General features: G+C 42.0%; 1 protein-coding gene across 4 annotated transcripts in view; it reads right to left on the reverse strand.

The window, feature by feature from the left end:
• Window positions 1-12,164, reverse strand: part of LOC123748317 (tripartite motif-containing protein 5-like) — a 75,739-nt gene that overhangs the window by 37,986 nt on the left and 25,589 nt on the right. The window lies entirely within an intron of this gene.

Below are 12,164 nucleotides of genomic sequence, written 5' to 3' on the forward strand. Positions count from 1 at the left end.
TTTGTATTTTTCACGTTCCATTCAAAACTCCCGCGGCTACATGGGGTTCACATCAGCTTCCTCAGGGCTCTTGTAAACAGACGCCATCTTTAAAAAAAATCGTGGTCCACATTCCCGGGTGTGGGGGCCTCAGTAGTGTGTGAGCAACCAAGGCTGGCGCTCGCAGCATGAGCGCACAGCACTGCTGTTCAGCATGTGACCACAGCATCGCCTAATAATGTCAAAATATATATATAACTTGTATTATTTAGCTATGATAGTGTTATATTAGAGCCTGAGTGTGATAATGACTGGGTACAATGTTCAAATATCAGTAATTCAATGCTGTTCACGATGTTCACAGCGCTAGCCACAGCACCACAGCATTATTTCGTTCATCTAGGAATCTTCAAATGATTTCTTAGGTTCCTTTTCAAAATAAACGTGTGGTCAATTATTCATTTACAGGAATTAGTGACCAGGATTGTGATAATAGCAGGAATGTGTTTATAATTAGCGTTGTGCGTAGTATTGTGGAAGGAGGAATTTTGATGAGGGAGGGAGGGCGAGAATTGAGGTAGCCTCATTGTGTGTGTGGCTGCCACACACACAATGTTTTGCTCACCATACTAGCTTAGTGGTTCGCTATGGGCAACACATATGTACATGGGTATATATAGTGTGTGTATATAGTGTAAGAACAGCAACAGAAGAGTGTTGAGAGGAGCTATTTTGGTGAGGGAGGTGACGTAATCGTAGCGTCGTCTGCTGTGTGATTTTTCATGCAGTGTATGGTGGCCACTGTACTGTTTGGACACAATACCGGCTTACTTGCATAGTTCTGGTAAATAAAACATGTACATAGGTATATAGAACATGTGTAATAAGAACTATAACAATATGGTGGGAGGAGCAATGTTGGCGAGTAAGATGTTGGAGTGAGGGAGACAGGCTGGGTGTGGCTGCTCTCACTCGAGGTGTTCTGAATGTGTTCATGGCCAAATGCTCCTATTGGCCCATACGAGGCAGCTGCTATTGGCCCATACGAGGCAGCTGCTATTGGCCCATACGAGGCAGCTGATATTGGCCCATACGAGGCAGCTGCTATTGGCCCATACGAGGCAGCTGCTGTTGCCCATACGAGGCAGCTGCTGTTGGCCCATACGAGGCAGCTGCTGTTGGCCCATACGAGGCAGCTGCTGTTGGCCCATACGAGGCAGCTGCTGTTGGCCCATACGAGGCAGCTGCTGTTGGCCCATACGAGGCAGCTGCTGTTGGCCCATACGAGGCAGCTGCTGTTGGCCCATACGAGGCAGCTGCTGTTGGCCCATACGAGGCAGCTGCTATTGGCCCATACGAGACAGCTGCTATTGGCCCATACGAGGCAGCTGCTATTGGCCCATACGAGGTAGCTGCTATTAGCCCATACGAGGCAGCTGCTATTGGCCCATATGAGGCAGCTGCTATTGGCCCATACGAAGCAGCTGCTACATGGTGTTCTGAATGTGTTGATAGTGAATGTATATAGTGTGTGACAGTGTATAGTGTGTAAATAGATTGTATATATACACAAATTAGCATGATACATAGTAAATATGTGCTGCATATGTGTACACAAGTTTCATGCACGTAACACAGTGTCTACGGACAGTACGGATGTTGTACTGCGATATTATAGTATACGTGTTCATTATACATTGGATTGGCACATAAAAACAATGAAAATGTATTTGGAAAGGTGCGCAAAAAATGAACGAAAATATATTCGCGGCAACTCACGCGCCCCGCCCCGAGCGCCCCACCGCCCCCGAGAGCTTACGGCATGAGCGCACGGGGAATGATGACGTCACGCCCCAACTTCCGGACCCCATAGCAGCCAAAGTAAGTACAATTTCGAATTTTTTTTTACATACCCCTACTGAGGGAAGGGTTTTTGACACTTTAAAAAGAAAAAAGAATTTTTTCCAGAGAATTTATTTCCTGCGCACTGCGGGGGTGTCACATTTGGAGGCAACGCAGTTAAGGGGTTAATTGATGATGGCATTACCTTCATCAGGGACTCGGCGTGTTTTGGTTTTATGATGTCGATACCCTCATCAGGCCGCGAAACCCCTGATATTATTAGTTGGTTTTTGTTAACCCTTGAGCTGCTCTCTTGCGATTTTAGCCTGCAACACGTGTTGAAGAAAAAGTTATAAAAGTGTTCATGTGTGTTTCCTGATCATGGGAAAAATAGAAAATAATTTGTGACATATTTTGACCACAATAGGGCGAGGAAGTCTGGCAAAAGTGAGGCGTTGACAGAGTAATCATCGGAGGCAGTCAGCTCCACCCGAGCTGTCAGGCGGGAGTTGCCACAAAAATATTATTACTTAATTATTTCAATGTCTTTGATTTTTTTTTCTGTTTTTTTTTCGAGTAATATTATTCAATAGTGTGTAGTGTGATATATTTATATAATAAAATGTGATCCATCGCTATACTCAAAAAGTATTGTGAGCATATTAGTGATTCAATTACAGTGCATCCTCACTCTAACGAACCCTACTCTAAAGCATTCCCGGATAATCCGAACAAATTGCATTTGGCGCTAAATGTTCAGGAGAACATACAAAAATTCATTTGTGTTGTTCCACTGATGGTGATAACCTAGGCCGGCATGGCAGGGCTGTGAGAGCTGTGTACTGTACATACTCTCCACAGCGTTCACTTCAATATCTGTATCACTAGTATCAGACACCTGTCTTAGGTCTTTTTCCAGATTTGAGTTATCAAAATCACTGGCATGCTCATCTTCAAGCAATATGCCCTGTATTTCAACATCAGAGAGTGTTTTCTCAAAAACATGACCAACTAGAGACTGGGAGCTCAATATACAAACAGATACATACAAAATGGTTGCTACCTTGAATATGAGCTTGCCCACAACCATGGGGAATGCTGGGAATTTTTTTCAAGCTGGCAAACACCTCAGGAATCCATCTTGTACCCAAGTTTTGAACCCTACAATATATCTACGAGTGCCTTAACCACTGTGATGCGCCGAGTTTATTGTGACATTCCCCATGCGCATGAAATCAAGTGTTCCCCAAAAAATGCTTTTTTAACCCTGAACATGTCTATGTAAAAATAAATACAAAATTCCACTTACTTTGGCAGTGGGGACGTGGACAAGGTGCGCTGTGACGTCATCATGGCTGGTCGCCCGTACCAGAAACTCCCAGAAACAAGCGTGCAGGCCATTCAAGCATTGTGAGTTGCCACAAATATATTTTCAATTATTTGTTCTATGTATTTCCAATGCTGTTTTATTAGTTTTTTTATTGTATATGATGCATATTTTTGTTATTTACAATATGTATACAACAGAACGTTCATAATGTTCCATGGAACTGTGATACTGTGTGTCAGTAATGTATCCACAATGTTTATTGTTGCAATATTACTTGCTAAAAATTCACTAAGATTACAATATGTATAGTTTCACACACTATTTACACACTAACACACTGTATTACACAATCAGTACTTTGGAAGTGAGTAATAATCAATGAAGTAGTCCATGGTACAAAGCGCGACTTCGCTCTCGTTGCACCAGGTACTGATAGATTTTCGCTGTTTCTTTCTTCTGTGTGCTTGCAAATAACGCACTCACGTACACCCTTGGCTTTAGTACTTGTAAGTTGTAACAAACTAGGCTGTTGTAAGAATTATTCCAGAAGGTTCCAGAAGTTCGAGTAGGGACCTGACCTCTCAACAACGCCCAGTCCCCTGGGAATTAGCAGGTCTGAGTCACAAATGGCGGGCATCTTTGTTCATAATTTTGTATAATGAACCATCCTATAGTATTCAGTAATTTAGAGAAATTAGCCTTTATTCATTTTGCATTAAAATTGTATTGTATAATAGTACTGGGTACAATATCAAGAGTATTCTAATTATTGAGTTTAAGTCACCATCAGTGACGTCACGAATCAGATCTAACTTGTAAGGCGGAGTGACCGGCGGTCATAGGTCATCAGGGGTTGACAGGTCTACTATTTCTCAAAGTTTTAATAACCATCTTTGTGATCGGGAACAGCTCTGCCGTTAGAGGCTTGTGTAATTTAATTTCAGTAAAATAATTCAACCAGTCTGGATCAATTAAGTACAACAGAGGTTAATTGTTATAACTTAAACCTTGCTAGTAACTTTGTGAAACTTTGACTAGGCAGAAGGTTACAATGGTCTGTCTGGGGTAGACCAGACAAGGGAGAGATCAGTGTGGAAACGGGAGCAGCTGGGATAAGAGGCCAACCATCTTACCTCTCCCCAAGACCAGCCAAACATCTAGAGCTGTGGTCGCCCAAGGTATAGTTGCTATTGTTAATTATAGGGATAGTCTTCTCATTTGCCACTCAGGTCAAGTAGGGAGTGTTAAAGTGACAGGGAGTGAACATATTTAGATTTTGTTTTAGTTTTCTTTTAATAAATTAAATTTGTTAATATTTTGCATTTCATTATTTCCATGTGTTTTATGTGTAAACTTGTCCTGGTCACGTGGTCCACACGAGGTAAAGTTGGATTGGGCGCCGATTCTAACATCGAATCGGAATTATCATTACCGTGTAATTTATTCCACACTCAAGGTCATCGTATATAGTGGGGATCAAGCCCCTAGGTTGAATAATTAGCGTGATCGATCCAGACCTCGATCATTGCTCTTGTGTTACTGGTCTGGTGGTGGCAGCGTAGAGGCGACTCTAGGGTTTTGCTCAGAGCCTAGGTCACGTCATACTGGGTGTAGAATCCTAAGTCGGTCAATCGTCTTAGGACCACGTGGCGTGGAGTTGGCTTTGGTAAAAGTTTTGGAGTCCCTTGGTAGAGAATAAAAAGTAAAAATACGGGTAGAGGGCAAAGAAGGAAGAGAAGTAGAGAGAGAGAAACCCAAATCCGTGTTACAAAGTGGTATGTAGCCGAGCTCGTAATGCATAAGGTAGTCTTGAAAATATTGCTTTGTAAGGTCCCTGACTGGAAGATTCAGTCATTTACAGCAAGTGTCAGTCAATCTAGAAGAGATTCAGCCATTCTGGAAGAGATTCAGCTAATCTTGAAAATATCTATGGAAAACACCACCATGGAAACCGCTAACACTGTTCATCTATGCTACTTGTATCAGATGCATCATCACTGAACCCAGAAAACGATTCATCTATGTATCCCTTATATAAATTGGAGATGGCATAGGTGGGCATGGGTGGCGTTCACAGCTACAACTGGATACGCTCGCTGTATCATCCTAATAGGTGTGGTATAACTTGCATCCGACCTTTGTGTTAGGTCCTTATTGCGCCTAGCTTCATCAATATCATGACCTTTATGTTCTTTAAGCTATAAGGTCTGAATTTCACCGACAGAGAGCGATCTTTCAACACTGCGTCGGACAGGTGTTTGGGAGCCAGAGGCGTGTGCACCACCCCATGGTTACTCACTCAATACTAACCCAGCGAGCAGCCCTAGGACATTCTGGGAATTTTTTTCAAAGAAAGCTGCCTCTCACTGGTCCTCCCCTCCCAAGAGTTCATTTTGTATCCAACCTACCGCGAGCGTGTTTTGACCGTGTACAAAAAAAAAACTTTTGTCGGTGGGGACAGTTATTGGCGAAAAGCATTTGTCGTTTGGCACAGAGCAGTGGTTAAGGTGTTATGCGCACCCCTTGATCGAGCGAAATTAGGCGCTAATGCATTTCAGAGGGTTAATACACTCAACAAAACTGGTGAATAATACCATGACTAATACAATCAACATCACTGGGTAATGCCAATATGATGAATACACTCACCATCACTGGGTAATGAAAACACCAAGAATAACCCTTGTGTGGCTCCGGGCTATTTAGCATTTGTCACCCACAGGCGCATACCAAAAAAAAAAAAAAAAATTTTTCTTCCCAACCTGTTAAGTCGTGTTCCCTGACCATGAGAACAAAAAATTCAATTGAACTTACCGACGACGTAATTGAGCCGACAAGATGGGAGATGACGTCACACCATGCATGATCGCTCATGCACGGTGTGTCCCAGAGGCGTCGCGCGCGGTCTTCAAGCAGCCAGAGTTGCCACGAATTTATTTTCGCGGCATTATTTACAGTGTTTAGGCCTATTTTATTAGCAATATTAGTCACAATTGTGTTGCACATAATGTTACATCACAGTCATTGTCAATAAATGTTACATACATCGAGTATACACATGTGCACACAAATGTTTTCCATTATGCCATTATATTATGTATCACAATGTTCATTATTATATGTACACACAAGCATGCACTATGTACAGGCTTTTGCACTATTATTGCACATTTAGAATTCTTAGAGAGAGTGGTAGTCGTTGAAGCAGTCGACAGCACACAATGGAACTGCACACGCTTCACACCATGTTTGCACCACTTTACATTTCTGTACTCTCCTTTTTGTTGTTTTACATACTAAGCATTCATGTTGGCCTATTGCACGCTTTCCAGCTGGTGGCAAATGTTTTAGTCTGTGTTGCTGAAAGGCCTCCATGTGAGCAAGCGTGGGTGTTACAGCATGCTGCAACACTGGGTTCATGATTGGTCTTTGCATGCCAGGGACATCTTTACCAAGCTTTGCTAATAACTGTGTTGCAAGTGTAAAAGCAAACGCACGGAAACTAGGTTTACGTCCAGTTTTCACCAGATACATATTATAGCAGTTCAACATGCTCATGTCAACATGATGGAAAAAATCTTTTTTCGTCCATTTCAATGTTTTCCGCACACACTCGATAGTGCCAACCATCATGTTAGCCTTATTAATCAAACGCATGTTGATATTACAGTATAGTCAAGAACACAATCTGGCTTATATACTGGTTCTTTCGTTACACAGTTCACCTTGCCACTGTTCAACATTGTACCCTCATGAATGGTTGTCAGCATGTTCACTTCTCTCTTGTCTTTCCACCGAACCGAGAGTATTTGATCACATTTCCGTAACTGGCACTCACCAACTGAGAGTCTACCGTCAAACACTGGCATTTCCCTCCTTCGTGCCTTTACTGTGCCAACCAATCCAGTTCTATTTTCAACCAAAAACTTAGTTAGCAATGGACTTGTATAGTAATTATCTGTGTATAAGATGTGGCCCTTGTTCATCCATGGTGCCATCAGTGACTTCACCACACTACCCGAGAAACCATGTTCGTCGTTACCGGGAATGTCTACATCACTAGCTGAATACAGAATCATGTGTAACACATATCCTGTTTCACAGTCACACAGTACAAAGAATTTCAATCCAAATCTGTTTTGTTTGGAGGGAATATACTGCTTGAATGAAACATATCCTTTGAAAAGCACAAAGGATTCGTCAATCACCAGCTTCTGTGCTGGTACGTAAAAATCTCTGAACTTATCAATCACTTCATTCATATAGTGTCTCACTCGCCAAAGTCTATCATCCTCTGCCCGGTCCTCATTACATGCAAAATGCAGACACCTGAGGAGTATATGAAACCTATCTCGGGATATATATTTCCCTAAGAAAGGTGTTGAAATAGTCAGATCTTTGCTCCAGTAATCTGTGATAGCGTGTTTGACACAGTGCTTCATCAACAAACATATTGCTAAAAACACATACATTTCACCTACATTGGTCCGCTAAGTAATTACCTAAGTGTAGTTACAGGATGAGAGCTACGCTCGTGGTGTCCCGTCTTCCCAGCACTCTTTGTCATATAACGCTTTGAAACTACTGACGGTCTTGGCCTCCACCACCTTCTCACTTAACTTGTTCCAACCGTCTACCACTCTATTTGCGAAGGTGAATTTTCTTATATTTCTTCGGCATCTGTGTTTAGCTAGTTTAAATCTATGACCTCTTGTTCTTGAAGTTCCAGGTCTCAGGAAGTCTTCCCTGTCGATTTTGTCAATTCCTGTTACTATTTTGTATGTAGTGATCATATCACCTCTTTTTCTTCTGTCTTCTAGTTTTGGCATATTTAATGCTTCTAACCTCTCCTCGTAGCTCTTGCCCTTCAGTTCTGGGAGCCACTTAGTAGCATGTCTTTGCACCTTTTCCAGTTTGTTGATGTGCTTCTTAAGATATGGGCACCACACAACAGCTGCATATTCTAGCTTTGGCCTAACAAAAGTCATGAACAATTTCTTTAGTATATCGCCATCCATGTATTTAAATGCAATTCTGAAGTTAGAAAGCATAGCATAGGCTCCTTGCACAATATTCTTTATGTGGTCCTCAGGTGATAGTTTTCTATCTAGAACCACTCCTAGATCTCTTTCTTTATCAGAATTCTTTAAAGATTTCTCACATAATATATAGGTTGTGTGGGGTCTATGTTCTCCTATTCCACATTCCATAACATGACATTTATTAACATTAAATTCCATTTGCCAAGTGGTGCTCCATATACTTATTTTGTCCAGGTCTTTTTGAAGGGCATGACAGTCATCTAAATTTCTTATCCTTCCTATTATCTTAGCATCATCAGCAAACATGTTCATATAATTCTGTATACCAACTGGTAGATCATTTATGTACACAATAAACATCACTGGTGCAAGAACTGAACCCTGTGGTACTCCACTTGTGACATTTCTCCATTCTGATACATTGCCTCTGATTACTGCCCTCATTTTTCTATCAGTCAGAAAATTTTTCATCCATGATAGAAGCTTACCTGTCACCCCTCCAATATTTTCCAGTTTCCAGAACAACCTCTTATGTGGAACTCTGTCGAAAGCCTTTTTTAGGTCCAGATAGATGCAGTCAACCCAACCATCTCTTTCCTGTAATATCTCTGTGGCTCGATCATAGAAACTGAGTAAATTCGATACACAGGATCTTCCAGATCGAAAACCATACTGTCTGTCTGATATTATATCATTTCTCTCTAGGTGTTCTACCCATTTAGTTTTGATTAGTTTTTCCAATACTTTCACTATTACACTTGTTAATGATACAGGTCTATAATTGAGGGGGTCTTCCCTGCTGCCACTTTTGTAGATTGGAACTATGTTAGCCTGTTTCCACCCGTCTGCTACGATTCCTGTACACAGGGATGCCTGAAAGATCAGGTGAAGTGGAATGCTGAGCTCAGATGCACATTCTCTCAGAACCCATGGTGAAACGCCATCTGGGCCAGCTGCTTTGTTCTTACCGAGCTCCTTGAGCATTTTTTCCACTTCGTCTCTAGACACCTCTATGTGTTCTATGTTGTTCTCTGGAATTCTTATTGTATCTGGTTCCCTAAAGATTTCATTTTGTACAAACACACTTTGGAACTTTTCGTTTAGTGTTTCACACATTTCCTTTTCATCTTCCGTGAATCTATTTCCCATTTTCAACCTCTGAATATTATCCTTTACCTGCAATTTGTTGTTTATGAATTTATAGAATAGACCTGGTTCTGTTTTACATTTGTCCGCAATCCCTTTTTCAAAATTTCTTTCTGCCTCTCTCCTCACTGCCGTGTAGTTGTTTCTCGCATCTTTGTATCGCTGGTATGTTTGGGGGTTCGGCCTCTTCCTGTATTGATTCCATTTTTGTGTCTTTCGGTCTCTAGCCCTCTCGCAATTTCTATTGAACCAATCCTGTTTCCTAGTTCTGCATCTCTGTTTTGGTATAAATTTTTTTGTGCCTTTATCATATATTTCACAAAACTTGCCATACATCTCATTCACTTCCTTGCCTAGCATCAAGTCTGTCCAATTATACTCACTAAAAAAATTTCTAAGGTCACCATAATGTCCTCTCCTGAAGTCTGGTTTTTCAACTGCTTCAACCTCCTTATTTTCTTCCAGCTTATAACGCATTGCATACTTTATTCCCAAAAAGACATGGTCACTTTTACCCAAGGGAGGAAGGTACTGAATGTCAAATATCTCTTCCTCCTTCCTGGTAAATATCAAATCTAGCATGGAGGGAACGTCCCCTTCCCTCATCCTCGTAGCTTGTTTAACATGTTGATACAAGAATGTTTCCAGGATGAGGTCTACAAATTTACAGGTCCAAAAATCTTCTGTTTTAGCTTCATATGCTTCCCAGTCTATGGATTTCAAGTTGAAGTCACCGACTATCAACAGTCGTGATCTATCGTTATCCGCTCTCGCTATAATCTCTCTCATTATTGTTATAAGACCTTCACATTTATTATCTAGCTCCTTTGACCATGTGCTGCTTGGCGGTGGACTATATGCATTTATCATCATTAGTTTATCATCCTCATAGCAGATCTCTAGTGCTATTATGTCAACTTCTTGTGGATTGGCAGTCATTATTTCCTTCACCTTTAGGTGTTCTTTTACCAGCACAGCAACGCCACCGCCTTTCCTAATTTTTCTGTCCCGTCTCCAAATTGAGTAGCCCCTTGGGAATATGACCTCATTTAAAATTACATCTTCAAGTTTTGTCTCCGTGAGTGCAACAATGTCTGGTGTCTGCAGCTGTATTACATCACTTAACTCCAGTATCTTCGATCTCACTCCATCTATGTTGGTGTATGCAATCTTCAGGAACTTGTTCCCCCTCTCCTTATTCTTCACTCCCCCTCTCTCTATTGATTTTGTTGGTTTGCCTTTATGTACCACTTTACTGGTTTGCCTACCCCTATCACTTTGTAGAAAAAAGAATTTATTTCTTCTTCATTCCTGCTGGTTTTCCAATGTTGCAATCATGAAAATTCTGTTATCTCTCTTCTAATGAGATGAGCCGCATGAAGGTTCGTTTGGTGTACAATATATTCCATGAGCGGCTCATCATAGAATGCTGTAAAATAAAATAGGATATGAGTGTAAAATTCACTCATATCCTCTCCATTATCAGGAAAAAGCTCGGTAATCCCATCTTTATTGTCAAAGGCAGGAATTCGAGGAACAAAACCAGCACCATCACTCCACACTAGTACACCTGGTGTCCTGCGAGACGCAACAGGGGCACGACGGCGAGGAAGTGATGTACACAGCGGACCAGGAGCTGAAGCCCGTTTACGCACAGTACGGCCGCTACGTGCACATAAGGTGGAAGCACGTGATCACCACCACACTACACAGTACCCCATAAAAGGTTGATGCATAAGCTGGAGAAACAGGCAGGAGTAACTGGTAGCGCGCTCCAGTGGATAAGGGAGTACCTAAACAATAGAAAGCAGAGAGTTACAGTGAGGGGTGAGACCTCAGACTGGCGTGAAGTCACCAGTGGAGTCCCACAGGGCTCTGTACTTGGACCTATCCTGTTTCTGATATACGTAAATGATCTCCCAGAGGGTATAGACTCATTCCTCTCAATGTTTGCTGACGACGCCAAAATTATGAGAAGGATTAAGACAGAGGAGGACAGTTTGAGGCTTCAAGAAGACCTGGACAAGCTGCAGGAATGGTCGAACAAATGGCTGTTATAGTTTAACCCAAGCAAATGTAATGTAATGAAGATAGGGGTAGGAAGCAGGAAACCAGATACAAGGTACCATTTGGGAGATGAAATACTTCAAGAGTCAGAGAGAAAGACCTGGGGGTTGGTATCACGCCAGACCTGTCCCCTGAAGCTCATATCAAGAGGATAACATCAGCAGCATATGCCAGGTTGGCTAACATAAGAACGGCCTTTAGAAACTTGTGTAAGGAATCTTTCAGAACATTATATACCGCATATGTCAGACCAATCCTGGAGTATGCGGCTCCAGCATGGAGTCCATATCTAGTCAAGCATAAGACTAAAATGGAAAAGGTTCAAAGGTTTGCCACCAGACTAGTACCCGAGCTGAGAGGTATTAGCTACGAGGAGAGACTACGGGAATTAAACCTCACTTCGTTGGAAGACAGAAGAGTTAGGGGGGACATGGTCACCACATTCAAGATTCTCAAGGGAATCGACAGGGTTGATAAAGACAGGCTGTTTAACACAAAGGGCACACGCACTAGGGAACACAGGTGGAAACTGAGTGCCCAAATGAGCCACAGATATATTAGAAAGAACTTTTTTAGTGTCAGAGTGGTTGACAAATGGAATGCATTAGGAAGTGATATGGTGGAGGCTGACTCCATACACAGTTTCAAGTGTAGATATGATAGAGCCCAATAGGCTCAGGAACCTGTACACCTGTTGATTGACAGTTGAGAGGCGGGACCAAAGAGCCAGAGCTCATCCCCCGCAAGCACAACTAGGT

This window comes from Procambarus clarkii, chromosome 37, assembly GCF_040958095.1.
Source record: "Procambarus clarkii isolate CNS0578487 chromosome 37, FALCON_Pclarkii_2.0, whole genome shotgun sequence".
Classification (NCBI taxonomy): domain Eukaryota; kingdom Metazoa; phylum Arthropoda; class Malacostraca; order Decapoda; family Cambaridae; genus Procambarus; species Procambarus clarkii.